A 14,065-nucleotide genomic window follows, 5' to 3' on the forward strand; every position below is an offset into this window, starting at 1 on the left:
ACCTGTTTATTGTTTACCTCATCCATGAAGGCAAGGTCCCATCTGTGTTTTTTGCTGCTGTCTTCTATGATCTCATCTAGCACAATGTCTGGTACAAAAGAAGTGTTCAATAAACATTTCCAGAATGAATGAATGAGAGTAGGTTGATGTATGGCAAGTAGCAGTAAGAGGATGAATCCCAAGGCAGATAGGCCCCCTTGGGTTGTTACCCTATAGAAGGCTGTCTTCATGGGGTAGGATGGGAGAAGTGAGTTCATGGAGGAAGTGAGTTCATGGTTACAAGGAGGAAGGCTCTTGGCTCCAGCAACCTGGTCAAGGCTTAGAACAGCAGGTATGTGCCATGATGTTGGATGGATGCCAGCTAGTAAATAATTTTAAGTTGTAATTTCTCAGTGTCATCTCCAAATTTTCAGTAAAATGTCTTAAACTCAACAGCTGTGTGTTTTGTTCTTTGGGAAATGGAGAAAGGATTGTGTGTTTCTATTTGGAGCATGGTGCTCGAAAGAAAGCTAAGAGTGTCTGAGGACAAACAGCAACTACAATGAAATTAGTATCATCTGCTAGCATCTCCTTTGAGTTGTCAGCATCATGGTTATTTGGATAGTAGAGGAAAGGGTGGTTTGGATAGCTAAAAAGTTGAGGTCACTTTGGTTACATAATTAATAAGTTATTTGGTAATTATGTATTCAGTGTCTGTGTCCCATGAGACAATGGTCTCCCTCTGGACAGTGATGCCGTCTGACTTGTTTACTACTGGTCACTGGATGCCTGGCTCCGTGGGTGCTCAGTAAATTCTTGTTTGTGAATGAATAGTTCTGGGTGTTTATGTTTCTGGGTCAAAAGTCAGAAGGGTCTGCTGACACGTGAAGAAAAGGCCAGGCTCTGAGGACCAGGACCAGTAGAAGCTGGGGGTGGCGGGGGCTTCTGTACAGCCCGATTTGTTGGGAGGATTCAGATCCAAGCTCAGGCCCCCAGGACAGCTGGAGGGATAACAGGACAGTCTTGATCCCTCGGCAGTGGACTTAGAGAAACAACTATTCTGAGATCCTGTTAGGTTGTGGAGAGGGGTTTCTTCATGTCTTAGGCTTGGTGCTTGTTGGCCCAGGGCTGGAATGGGCCTAAAGTGACCGGCGGGACACGTTATCTTAGGCAGCACAAGGATAGGCAGGAACTCAGGCACTGACAGACCTTTGGCTGCATGTGTTCCCTGATTCTCTGTGAGTGACCAAGAACCCTTAGAAATGCTTAGGAAGGGGCAGCCGGGTGGCTCAGCGGTTTAGTGCTTCAGCCTAGGGTGTGATCCTGGAGACCCGGGATCGAGTCCTGCCTCGGCCTCCCTGCATGGAGCCTGCTTCTCCCTCTGCCTGTGTCTCTGCCTCTCTCTCTCTCTCTCTCTCTCTCTCTCTCTCTCTGTGTCTCTCATGAATAAATAAATAAAATCCTTTAAAAAAATGTTTAGGAGGGGTTGCCTGGGTGGCTCAGTGGTTGAGCATCTGCCTTTGGTGCAAGGCGTGATCCCGGGGTCCTGGGATTGAGTCCCGCATCAGGCTCCTTACAGCGAGCCTGCTTCTCCCTCTGCCTGTGTCTCTGCCTCTCTCTGTGTGTCTCAAGAATAAATAAATTAATTAAAAAAATGTTTAGGAGGCCTTGTGAACTAAGACCCTCTTTCCATTTGTGCCCTCCTTTCCCCTGGAGCCACTTTATTCCTTTCATCACTCTGCAAGTTCTAAAAGCTGGGCCTTGTACGCCTTGAGTGCCTAGGTCCATGGCCCGACCACAGAAGTATTTCAGTGCCCCAAACCAAAAATACTGACATTTTAATCCCTGGCCTCTCTGTCCCTATGTACCAGCCACGGTGGTTGGAAAAGGAAGCCTAACCTTGAGAGTCTGTTGATCAGTGGATCAACTCACCATGAATTTTCCCAGGTTCCAGTTCTCAGGAGAAAAAAAAAATATTGATTTTTCTGGGTGATTTTCTCTTTCTGTTGTCTTGAAAGGGAGTTATGCAGTCATATTCATGGCATATTTTTCAACCCTTTTTGATAGGGTTTTCCCTTGCCCCATGGATCCGTACTAATAAGCCAATATTTATTTATTGAGCACCTGCTATGTGCGAACAGAGGGCTATGTATTCATTAGGGGATAAAAAGAGTGACCAAGGGTGGTTTCTGCTCTCAAGGAGTTTACAATCCAAGCCTGGGGACAAATCACAAAATAACTAAAAGTTGAATAGCCATAAATATGTAAATATGACATAGAAGCGATTTGCAAACAGAACAGAACTGATTGTTTCTTGAATTGTCTCAGGTCTGCTGCTGCAATTTGGGTGAACTGCAATTTCAGTGAATAGCAGAGAAGTCACCGATCCAGGAACCTGATCTGAGTCTTGGATTTAGAATTCATCTAAGTACACAAGAGGTGTAGACAGCAGTGTAGACAGGCAGAGCTGGATGAATTGAGCCTAAGTGTGGTCAAGGAAATGGAATGGCTGGATCGGAGCACTGTATGAAGGGGGGCTGTGTGAGATAGGGTCAGATGTGCAGCTTTTTCAACAGGACCCTGAGAGCCTAGCCTGGCTGTGGATTTAGGGTTTTAATCTGGAGATGATGGAAAGCATACAGGTCAAAGTGCATGCCAAATCCAACTCAGCAAATGAAGCACGAGGCCAATGCTAACAGGATGAAATGTACCTTGGGAAAAAGTGCAATGGCATGTGTGTGCATCTGTGTGTGTATGTGTGTGTGTGAACACGCACCTCTTAAGACGAGCATGAATTCAAGATGGGGACAGCCTGTTTTAACAGTATTTGACTTGAAACAGATAGAGGTGTTAATATATCTATAAGCTCAGTATGGGTCGTTGGTGTGATTTGGCTGGGAAAGCCTCCTGCACTTCAGGCTTCAGCAGCAGGAGGGGAGTCTCCAGAACAGAAGTTGTCCTGGCATCCTACTTGCTTTCCCCAAATCCTCGAAGAGGACTACTTTGATAAGATGGCCAATATTCATATAGGGGCTTCCTGAGTTCTTTCCTGTGGGAGGGTCCTTTCCTCATGTGCAATTTCCATTCAGGTTTTTCTAGGACCCAGAGCCAACTTCACTCCCGCAGAGCACTGCACAGAGTTTATTCATGCAGAGTTTACTGAGCCGCCTGAGGGGACACGGTCAAACCTCATCTGCAAGAAGTATTGATGCACCACCAGGTGAGCAAGCGTTTGTCTGGGATGAAACGGTGTTCTGAGACGTGGAACTTTCAAAGCTAAAACAAGGAGAATCCTGGAAATCTACAGTGGTTGGTCACCCTACAATATACCAGAACCTTCTCTGTGAAGATTCATCCCCACACCCAATTGGTTTTTGTCTTAGAAACTGGAGCAACCTGCCTGTCTCATAGATATTTACCCGCTAGGTACAACTTGCAGAGATCTCATGGTCTGTGTTCCTAAGGTTTTCCAAGGGGGCAAGCTTGTGATGCTTCAGGTTTTGCAAATGTAAAATATTCACAAGGCCCTTTTTTCTATTACTTTCCTTGTCATCGTCTACAAACTGTCCCATGTGACTTTCCCTTTTCATGAGAAACAGATTCCCTTAATCTTGGGAGGACCAGATATTATAATGGAAAGAGAATGGATTTTTGGAAGCTTAAAGATCTGCTGGTGGATTCTGGTTTCACCATCTACCAGTTGTAGTAAATGCTGTGTATTCACCAAGTTCTACTGCCTTTTCCTCTTCTGGGCACTTTGGGAGATCAGTTAGGCCCCCTCTGAAGAGCTCTGGCCAATAGGGGGTAAGCCGAATGACTTGTCACTTTAGAGCTGAAGCGTGGAACATGACAGGGTGTCTCCGTGCTCCTCTATCCTTGCCCTCATGACCATTAAGGCCACGTGTCCTTGTTGGTGTGACTACAGGATGGCAGAAATCACCTCTCCCCTCACCCTTGTCTCTCATCTTAGTTTGCAAGAGTGACAAATGAATGTTTGTTTGTTTAGCTGCTGAGATTTTGCGGTTAGTTAATGACTGCAGCATAACCTGACTCAAACACTAGTTCTGTGTTTCCTCACCTTGGGGTACCCTAATAAAATACCATGGATTGGGTGGCTTAAGCAATAGGCACTTATTTCTCGTGGTTCTAGGAGGCTCGGAGGCCAAGTTCAAGGTGCTGGTGAGAGCTGGCTTCCTGGCTTCAGACAGGTGGCTCCTTGTTCTCTGTGGAGGCAGAGCCCTGGTGTCTCTTCCTCTTCTTCTTCTTCTTCTTTTTTTTTTTTTTTTAAGATTTTATTTATTTATTCATGAGATACAGAGAGAGAGAGAGAGAGAGAGAGAGAGGCAGAGACACAGGCAGAGGGAGAAGCAGGCTCCATGCAGGGAGCCCGACACAGGACTCGATCCCAGGTCTCCAGAATCATGCCCTGGGCCGATGGCGGCTCTGAACGGCTGAGCCACCTGGGCGGCCCTCTTCCTCTTCTTATAAAGGCGCTAATCCCGTTATGGTGACTCTACCCACATGAGCTCATCTAAACCTAATAACTTCTCAAAGGCCCTCCATCTCCTCATACCATCACACTGGGGTTAGGGTTTCAGCCTATGAGTCTGGGGGGCACATATTCAGTCCGTAACACCTTGTAAGCTTGTCTAGCTAGCTAATAATGCTGAGGCTATAAAAAAGGGATATAATATCTCTTTCAAAGGACTATCTTATAGGGCTGCATAATGAGATACTGTAGATGTGGTGTTTAGAATGGTTCGTCATACTTAGCAAGAGCAGAACAATATTTTGTTCCCTTCTGTTCTATCAGGGAAATAGATGTTTCTTTCTGGAGTAATACTTAACCAAGGGAGTAAGTACAACCTCTCATGTCCAGGGAAACATGCACAGAGTCTCCAGATGATGCAGGTCGGCCCGTCTCTGTACTGTTGTTTGGCTCTTGGTCTTTCACCTGGAGTGGTCTTTGATCAAGGGACCCTGCCCAGAAAATGCCACCGTGATGTAAGACATTGGACACCAGGACTCCACCTCCCCCCACCATGTTCACCTCTAAGCATCATATTTTAGGAGAATTGTTGACAGGTGTGGGTACTTCTAGAGGAAGGTGAGCAGGTTAAGAAAAGCCTGGAAGTCATGGGGATGGATGAACAACCTACTACAAGTAAGGTTAACAGATTTAGCAAATAAAAATAGGAGAAGCCCAGTAACATTGGAATTTCAGATAAACAAGGGATCCTATTTTAGTATAAGTTGCCTCACATGATCTTTGGGGTCTCCTTATACTAACAAGGTATCTCTTGTTTATCTGAGATTCAAATTTAACTGGGTCCTCTGTATTTTATCTGACAGTGCTAGCTACTGCCAGACAGGGCTTTACCATTCTAAATAAGATCCCTGAAAGGGCCAGGAGAACTATGAACTAAATATTCAAATGTTCCAGTTGGCTTTTGTTGACTAATATGGGGAAGTGAGCACCTTGTGGTTTGAGAGGGAAGGGGATAGGGATATGGATGTAGCTGGCTTCATGCCTGGAATCAACCCCAGGCTACCAGGATTACTGAGGACAGTGCACACATATCAGATAGAGATGCAACATCACAGTTAGGAACACAAATGTGTGTTTATACTTGGATACCCGGAGCTGCTGGGTATGCAGATTTCTGAGTGAGCAAGGGGGAAGTTTAGAATTAGGTGTGTTATTCTGGGAGAACTGCACGGGAGAGGCAAATTTGGGTGAGGGTGGGAATTTTGGTTATCCTCCCTTCCTCCTTCCCCTCAAAATATAGATAAATGAGAACTGATTTGCCCTAACTGATCTTTCTTTTGATTTGCCCTAAGACATACGAGCAGGAGGATAAGGTGCTGCTGGTTACTTAGTGCTTTCTCTGCCCTCCCTCTCTGTTAGTCTGTCCTTCCTTACACATTTATTAGTAAACACATTCATTGAGGAACTATGCAAAGGGATTTCTTGACATAAGACATCTAATAGCTCCAAAGAGCAATATTTCTTAAGAAGGGGAAACCGCATCTTACAAAATCGATGATGATCTAGATAACTTTTAGTGAACTCCCTGGCAGTCTGTGGGTATAGTGGAAGGGGTTCAGGGCACAGAAGGGAGCAGAGAGAGGATGGATTAATAACTTGTAGAGGAACAAAAATTACCATCCTTCCCCTGACACTTTTAGCTTTAGGTTTACTGATTATCTAGCAAAATATGCTCGTTATGGAAGACAAGGGCACGCAGAGAAATAGAGACAGGAAATGTTCGTGTGGTGGGTATTTTCTCCCTGTCTTCTCTCTGAGTATTAGTTTTCTCTACAGTTAAGTGGCTTTTATGCACATTTTTTTCCTAATCCCCCCCCCCAATTTAACAGTATCCCATAAACACCTCCCTCTTCATCAGTATTAAATGTCTTATCAATATTTCAGATCAGAAGAGGGTCAGTTTTGACTCATGTTTTCAGGGGGAAGGAATGAGATTGGGTAAAGACTCATCACCTTGTCTGCTAAGATATTGACTGGATGTTAATCTGTGTTAGCCAAGGCCCCAGGAAAAGAAGGTGCCTTTTATCTAGAGCCCTCAGACTTGCTGGACAGACTTGCTGGACAAGTCGCTCTGAGTTAAGAACAAAACTTCTGTCCAGATTTACTTAGACTCCTATTTATTTTTTATTTATTTATTTTTTTTAGACTCATATTTTTATCAGGTGTTGGACTCTGGTTTTACTAGATCTTGATGGCCATAAAACAATAGGTTTATTTTGCTTACACCTGTTCCTCTGCCCTCTGTCCTCTATTTTAAACACTCCCCACACTCTATCCCGTGTCCTTCCCTGTCCAGGAATGCTGGAAGCATTGCCCTGCTCTTGGGAACTTAGCTTTGTTGGCCTCCAGAGTGTCCCCTCACCCCTTCTCTTCCAGGTCATGGCTTCTGAGGAGTTTGCAGCCCCTAAGGAATAGAGTGGATTGCACAAAGTCTTCTCAGGTTGGGACCTGGGGCCTCCATGGATGGCTCACTACCTGGTAAGTGAGCTATGAAATATCTGGATGGGAGTGATATTTGTGTTTTGATAAGAACAACTGCAGATTTTGCTGATCAGAGGCCTTGACACTTGCATGTGATGCATACGTGAGTATAGATACACTTTACAGAGGACACAACTAGCCAGGCCAGACATTTGCATTGTTTCTTGGAATCTTTACAAGGATCCGTGAATTAGACGGCTAATATTCCCACTGGAGGCAAGTAGCTGTGGTTGTCCAAAGGCATGCATCTGGTGGGTGCAGGACCAAGACTTTTGCCGTTACCTCTCGCTCGGAGGTCCGAACGAGATGTCTGTCCGAGATGGACAGCAGAGCATTCTGGAGGGGACTTCGGAGGAGATTTAAAAACATTGGATGTCCCAGCCGCTCTGTAAGCCAATTAAATCTTTGAGTGGGGCCTGGCTTAAGTATATGATTTTGTAAGTTCTGCAAGTTATTCTAAGGGACAGCCGTGGTTAAGAACCAATAAAATCCAACACCTTTATTTATAAATGATGAAAATGAGACTCATCGAGGGGCTTGCCCTAGTTTCCACTTTTATTGAGTAGCAGAGCTGGAGCTGGGTCTAGGATTTCCTAGATATTCATGTCCATACGTGGACCCGAAGTGACCACAAGCACTGCAGGGAGATGCTGATTAAAAACCCTTAGGTGAGGTTGATTCCAGGCATGAAGCCAGAAACATCTGTATTCCCTTCCCCCTCAAACCACAAGGTGCTCACTTCCCCATACTCAGTCAACAAATGTGAATTTGAACATTTGGATATTTAGTTTGTTGTTCTACTGGCCCTTTCAGGGATCTTTTTTTTTTTTTTAATATTTTATGTATTTATTCATGAGAGACACACAGAGAGAGATTGAGGCAGAGACACAGGCAGAGGGAGAAGCAGGCTCCATGCAGGGAGCCCAATGTGGGACTTGATCCCGGGACCCCGGGATCACGACCTGAGCCAAAGGCAGATGCTTAACCTCTGAGCCTCCCAGGCGTCCCAAGGATCTTATTTAGAATGGTAAAGTCCTGTTTGGCAGCCCTCTGCTAGCTCGGGGGGCAGATCTGATGCAAATACCCATGTCCCTCCCAGCCATTCCTCAGTGTCTCCCCAGATGCTTCTGACCTGCCATGTGGCTGCATGTTGCCCCCTTCAGGCATACATCCCTCCTCCTCTCAGGCTGTGCCATGGCCACATGGCCAGCTTGACATGGTGTCTCTGTGGCCAAAGGTCACAGAGGTTGGACTTAGGTCTTGAGACTCTAATGCCCCGAGGGCAGAGGTAGAGGTGGTTGGGGTGGAGGAGGGTGCATGATCCTGAGCTGGCTTGTCTGCTGGAGGAAGGTCAGGAATCTGGGGGGGACAGTAAAGGTGGTAAAAATGTCCACACATTCTTCCCTCTTCTCTGGGAAGCCAGCCTACAAGGGACCAGCCATGGGCCAGTGTCCTGCTCCAGCAAGCTGCCGGCTACACTGGGCTGCACCCCTCAGGAGGGCAGGGGTGGGGCATTTGGGGGTGTGCCCTGGGAGGTAGAACAGAAGGAGCTGAGGCTTCGGAGGTGACCCAAGAGCCTGACCCCAGGGGAGGGGACTCCCCCTTCCCGTGGTAAGGCGGAAGTTGTGTCATCCTGTTGGAGACACTTTGTTTAATCTTGTTAGGTCACCGTGATGTTTGTCCGGCTACCTTCTGTTTCCATTCCTTATAGGGTGCTTCCGTCCTGAGAGCCGCATCCTGTCAGATGCCAAGGAAACCCTGCCTGCGTGTACCTGAGGCTCTGAGGTGGGGCCTTTGGAGGCCACCCCCCCCCCCCATGTCTGCCCACACAACAGAGGCTGTCCATCTGAAAAACAAACAAGAAGGCACCCAGTGGTGCCTCTTCTGGATGTTCCTACAGAATCATTGTCTTCCCAGGAGTCCTCAGCTAACACCAGTCAGTCCTCCAAGAGCTGGAGCAAGAGAGCTCCAAGAGGCATTTTCAGGTATCGGGCCTTGATTAGGTTTGGGAGGCATGGAGTTAGTTCACCGTCTGGTGGATTCTAGTCAAAGATGATCCAAGGGAAAGAAAGGGACTTGAGGCAATGTTAGAATCTAAGTGAAGTGAGGAGTCCTGGAGCAAACTGGTCTGGGCTCAACCAACCACTTCCTAGTTGGAAGCAAGTCATATATTTATATGCCTCCTGTTCTTCATCTGCAAAGTGAGGATAACTGTCTGCCCCCCACAGAGAGGCAGTGAGTGTTAAGTGAGTTAGTACATATAAAGGGTTTAGGACGGGGCCTGGCACTCCCTGAGCACTTGGTAAAATGGTAGCTGTAGTTCAGTTAGGCTGACTGCCTGATTTCTCCCAGACCCCAGGCCCACGCTACCGGGTACCATGGTCTAGTGGGCAGACATTCAGGTTGAGGAGGGGAGGGGCATGGAATGCAGTCACCCCGTGCACACAGCCCAGCCTCCTGTCCTGCTGGCCTCTGCCTGAGGCTGGGCTCCTGTCTGTGCCCAGGGTCAGAGAAGATTCCCTCTCTCTGGTTTTGGGAGAGGAGCATGGAAGAGTGACCGACGTCTGGGCGGCTGAGCTGTTGTGCAGGTGTGGAGGGCCACGCCAGCTTGAGTCAGGTGGCAGCGAAGCCGCAGGGACGTTCCTGGAGCCTAGCTCGTCCCACAGACGAGGACTCAGACGTGACTCACCATGTTCAGGTGGTGCCTGGGCCTTAGTCACCTGGTGCCTCTTCCTCCGACCCCTGCGATTCAGCACAGCCTGGGCCAGGCTCTCTTATCCTCCGGAAACATTTCTCCCCTTTCCTTGTTCTCTGTCCCTTGATCTCTCATTGATCAGATCTTGGCTGGTCTCCCCGACAGATGGATAAGGAGCCTGGAGCTGCTGAGGCCACCCCCGCACCCTGTCAGGCATTGCCAGGGATGACTGCGGAGGGCCCGGGATACTGCCTACATCAACACGGTGACATTTCTGTAATCTGAGGCCGGGTGGCCCCCTCTCTGTGGCTGACTGCAGCAGGAATCTCCACTCTCAGCCATCGGTTCTGGTGACCAGAAGCCCAGGCCGTCCCCTTTGAGAATAGAGATATACCCACAGTGCGTGGGGGCTCCTTAAATCAGTCGTTGACACCTCAGTGTGAACCTACTCATTATACCAAGAGTGAGCACCTGCTGTGTGCCAAGCACTATTTCCAGGCACTCGGAAAATAGTAGTGAACGAAATGGGCAGAAATCTCCTCTTTCTTTTACATTACATTCCGCTGCGAGGAGTCAGAACAATAAACATGATAAATAGGTAAGTTCTGTAGTTGATTTAAAGGCAGTAAGTGTTGCAAACAATAACAACGACAATAAAATGACCCAGCCTACCATAAGGTAGGGTAAGTGGAATTGGGAGTGGCATTGGGCAGGGAAGTTTTTTTTTTTTTTTAAGATTTTATTTATTCATGAGAGACATACGCAGAGAGAGAGAGAGAGAGAGAGAGAGAGAGAGTGAGAGAGAGAAGGAGGGAGAAGCAGGCTCCATGCAGGGAGCCCGATGCAGGACTCGATCCCGGTACTGTGGGATCACCCCCTGGGCCAAAGGCAGATCCAACCGCTGAGCCACCCAGGCATCCCGGTTGTCATTTTAAACAGGGTGGTTGGAATGATTGAGAAAGCATTTGAATGAAGCCTGGAAAGAGGTCACCCAGATGCCCAGGGGACCGAGAGAGCCCCTGGGGCCAGAGGCCCAGGCCAGCAGCAGCCTGGAGATTTGGAGGCAGGGCGGCAAGGAGGCCCTGCGCCTGCAGTGGAAGGAGTGAGGGGCAGAGACAGAGAAGTAATGGGGGTGTTGGGATCATGCAGGGCCTCACAGACTTTAGGGGTTTGGCTTTGGCCCTGACCCTAACGGGGAGCTAGTGCAGGCTTCTGCTGGGGGAGTGACACGTCCTGGGGCGTGGGGTGTGCTGCAGAAGGCTGGAGGCTATTGCAGAAGTTTGGGGAGAGAGGCTCAGGCCCAGAGGGTGGGAGCTGCCTTTGGAAGGGGAACTAGAGCATTTCCTGGTAGCGTAATGTGGGTGCAAGAGAAGCAGGAGTCAAGGATCCGGCGCCTAGCCGCTTCCCTGAGCGTGGGTCCTGATGAGCCAGGGCTGGTGGTGCTGCTGCTGCTGCTGCTGCTGAGGCTGAGGGCTCCCGAGCAGGATGCTGGGAAGCGGGGCAAGCGAGGACACTCAGAGGGACACTGGGGCACTGTAGCGATGCCCCCACCTGCCCTTTAGCCCTGGCCAGGTCCTAACCCTGCCTCTGGCTCTGTTTTAGGCTTCTGGTCCCTGAATAAATGAGGTTCTGAAGTTTAAAGCCTGTGTCTGGGCCCCCGGCCATCCTGGTGGGGGTTGGGGGGAGACGGGGGTGGGGGTGGGGGTGGGAGGGGGTGGGTCTAGATCCCCACCCCGGGGTGTGCTCAGTGTCCCTGAGGAGTGAGGCTGCCTGCGCTGCCCTTGGGGTTTGCAGAACAGATGTCCTGGACTTGGCCCAGAGGGTGTGGGGGGCCCAAACAGAGCAATTACCATTTTCCTCTGCGAGGCCAAACCACTGCTGGGACTTGCCCCAGCCTGTGAAGTCTGAGACACCGAAGGCTTATTTACCTGGGCTCCTGGCCTCCTAAGAGAGGAGAAGGAGGGGGATTTGAAGAGCCCCAGTCACTCAGTGCTCGGCCCACCACACCCCAGCCCCCCTGCCTCGTCTGAGGATCTGGGATTGCGACACCTGCTCCTTCTTCTGGTTAACTATTAATGAGTTCTTTGTCACATCCTCTTTCCTGGTGGTGGGCAGAGGATGAGGCTGTTCCAGGAGGGTAGCTGCTTCCTGGAAACCTTGAGCTCAGGGAGCTGGAGAGGTGGAGACAAACGGACCAGGCAGGAGGGCTCAAAACCCTGGGGTGGGGGTGGGGGGTGTCACCAGTGATCTTTCTCTGGAAGACACGATGACAGTGGGGGGGGGGGTGACTCTCGGGGTTCTTGTTGCACAGGCTGGCCCATGAAGGGAAGCTGCTGGTACTGACTCTGGCTTGCCCAGTTAAGCCACATTTTGCTGGAATTCTTACCGGAGTCTAGAGGCTCCCAGTTACTGGAGTAACTGTTATGCGTGTAAACGTCGTGCCCATTTGCTAATTGCAGTACTTCCCCTGCCCATCTAAACTTAGTTTAGGGTTAGAAATCTAAGGATTAGAAATGCCCAGCTTAATCCACAAAAATCCTATATTTTCCCCTGAAGGGTTCTCAAAGCAGTTTCTTGGACGTAACCCTCAAACTGTAGAGAACTTCCTGCTTAGGAGCCCCTGGTAGCCTGGGCCGGGTAGTAAGAGTGTCCTTTCCATAGAAACTTTGAGGCAGTGGTGTTCCAGAACGATGCGAGTGCGGGAGGGCCTAGCTTGGACTGGGAGACCTTCCACATCTCTCTGAAAGCCCCCCGACCCTCACCTGGGGGCCGAGTATCCTCTGAGACCGGCCCCCGGGGCTAGGCCTGTGACTGGCACGTCCAGTGGCCCTGAGGTAGGAGCACACCCAGAGCCCCACAAAGGAAGCTGTGTTCTCAGGCCTGGTGTGCGGGTGGGGGGCGGGCAGGGGAAGCTGGGCTAGTTATGCTTCAGGTCTGTTTTCGGGCCCTACAGGCTGGCATTCCTGCCCAGGGAGGGAGGGGCTGGGAGGCCAGCCCTTACTGAACCGGGGGCAGTGACTCACAGGTAGTTACCTGTCCTCGGGCTCCTTGCCAACCTGCAGATGGAGCCGGAGGGGGGGCATTTAGAGTTCATTCCTGTTGATTCTTCTTAAGCTTCCCTTGCGTGAGTTGGGCTCTGACCCTTTCCCAAAGAACCTACAACTCCAGCAGATTCCCTCGCCCCTCCCACCCCCCAAAGCAGGGGTTTTCCATTTTCTTAGTTTTCCCTCAGGAGGATCCTGGTGCTTTCCAGGGTCTTGGATGTTTGGGTCTTTTCACCTTGCAGCTCAGCGACAGGTCTGGGCAACAATACCCTATATCCTCCACCTGGTCTTCTGTCCAGGGCCGTCCAGGACAGCGGAGGAAGCTGACTCCCGTAGGCCTTGGGGAAGGGCTAAGTGCAGTGCCTAGCACAGATGTGAGGGCCCTTCCCTGCTCCCCGGGAGTCCCTGACGTTTGCCCACCGCAGGGTGCTTTCTGTTTGCAGGGTGCCCTGCATCCCCATCCCCACAAGCACCCACAGGCAGCTGGCGACTGATGAGCTTGCTGTGAGGCCTCTGAGACCAAGGCACTTGCCCAGTCCTGTCCTGGGGTTGAGGGTGGGGGGTGCGGTGCCTGCCGATGGGCGTGCCAGCCGCCGGATTCCTGAGAGCCGCCCTGCAGTGGGCGACGCCCAGCCAGGGAGTCTCCAGAGGTGAGGCCGTCCTTTAAAAACTGGGAGCCAGGCGAGGAGACCCCGCATTCAAGGGGTGCTCTCAGAGGTCGTCTGGAGAAAGAAGAGCAACAGCACGGGACAAGGTATGTTACCTGCCTTCACCTGGCCGCTGGGCCCGGGGAAGGGCTGTGTGTGTCTCCCGGGGCGGCTGGGGCCTGGCTGCACACCTGAGCAGGTGAGCGCGCCTCCAGAGGCAGGTTAAATGTTGCTTTTCCCATCTGATAAGTGTGTCTCAGTGACTTATAAGAAAGCAGCCTCAGGTTGGGGCTGAGCACAAAGAGAAGTAGAAAAGTGTGGGCTGGCCCAGCTCGAGCTCTTCCAAGGGCCACTTGGTTGCCTCGTTGTGGGGGATTCTGGCCCAGGGGCGGGGGGGAGGGGCAGAGACAGCACTGGATGACAACCAGAAAGTGGCTTTCCCTCTCAGGCCATGATTAGCTGTGCAACCTCACATTAGCTGTTCCACCTCCTGTGGAACCTGTCTCTTCCCGGGGCCCCTGACTCTTCTGGGAGGGGATTGGAAGGCATGATTTTGAAGGATTAGGGTATGTAACTTAAGGGTATGTAAACTTGGAGGGTCCCCCTCTGCTCCTGCCTTGCCATCCCCCTCCTGCTTCCACCCCCGCCAGAGGAGTTTGTGGCTGTCATT

General features: G+C 50.2%; 1 protein-coding gene across 3 annotated transcripts in view; it reads left to right on the forward strand.

Moving 5' to 3' along the window:
- The first annotated feature begins 2,312 nt into the window (after window positions 1–2,312).
- Window positions 2,313–14,065, forward strand: part of LAMB3 (laminin subunit beta 3) — a 50,632-nt gene continuing 38,879 nt past the window's right edge. The window contains exons 1-4 of one of the 3 annotated variants that reach the window (XM_077902227.1): window positions 2,313–3,199; window positions 6,905–7,006; window positions 8,721–8,994; window positions 9,870–10,302. The gene's annotated coding sequence lies outside the window, so the exon portion shown is untranslated. Of the gene's footprint in view, window positions 3,200–6,904; window positions 7,007–8,720; window positions 8,995–9,869; window positions 10,303–12,693; window positions 13,503–14,065 lie in introns of those variants that run through there. The other 2 variants (XM_077902228.1, XM_077902226.1) reach the window with 2 other exon arrangements.

This window comes from Canis aureus, chromosome 6 (assembly GCF_053574225.1).
Source record: "Canis aureus isolate CA01 chromosome 6, VMU_Caureus_v.1.0, whole genome shotgun sequence".
In the NCBI taxonomy this organism is placed as follows: domain Eukaryota; kingdom Metazoa; phylum Chordata; class Mammalia; order Carnivora; family Canidae; genus Canis; species Canis aureus.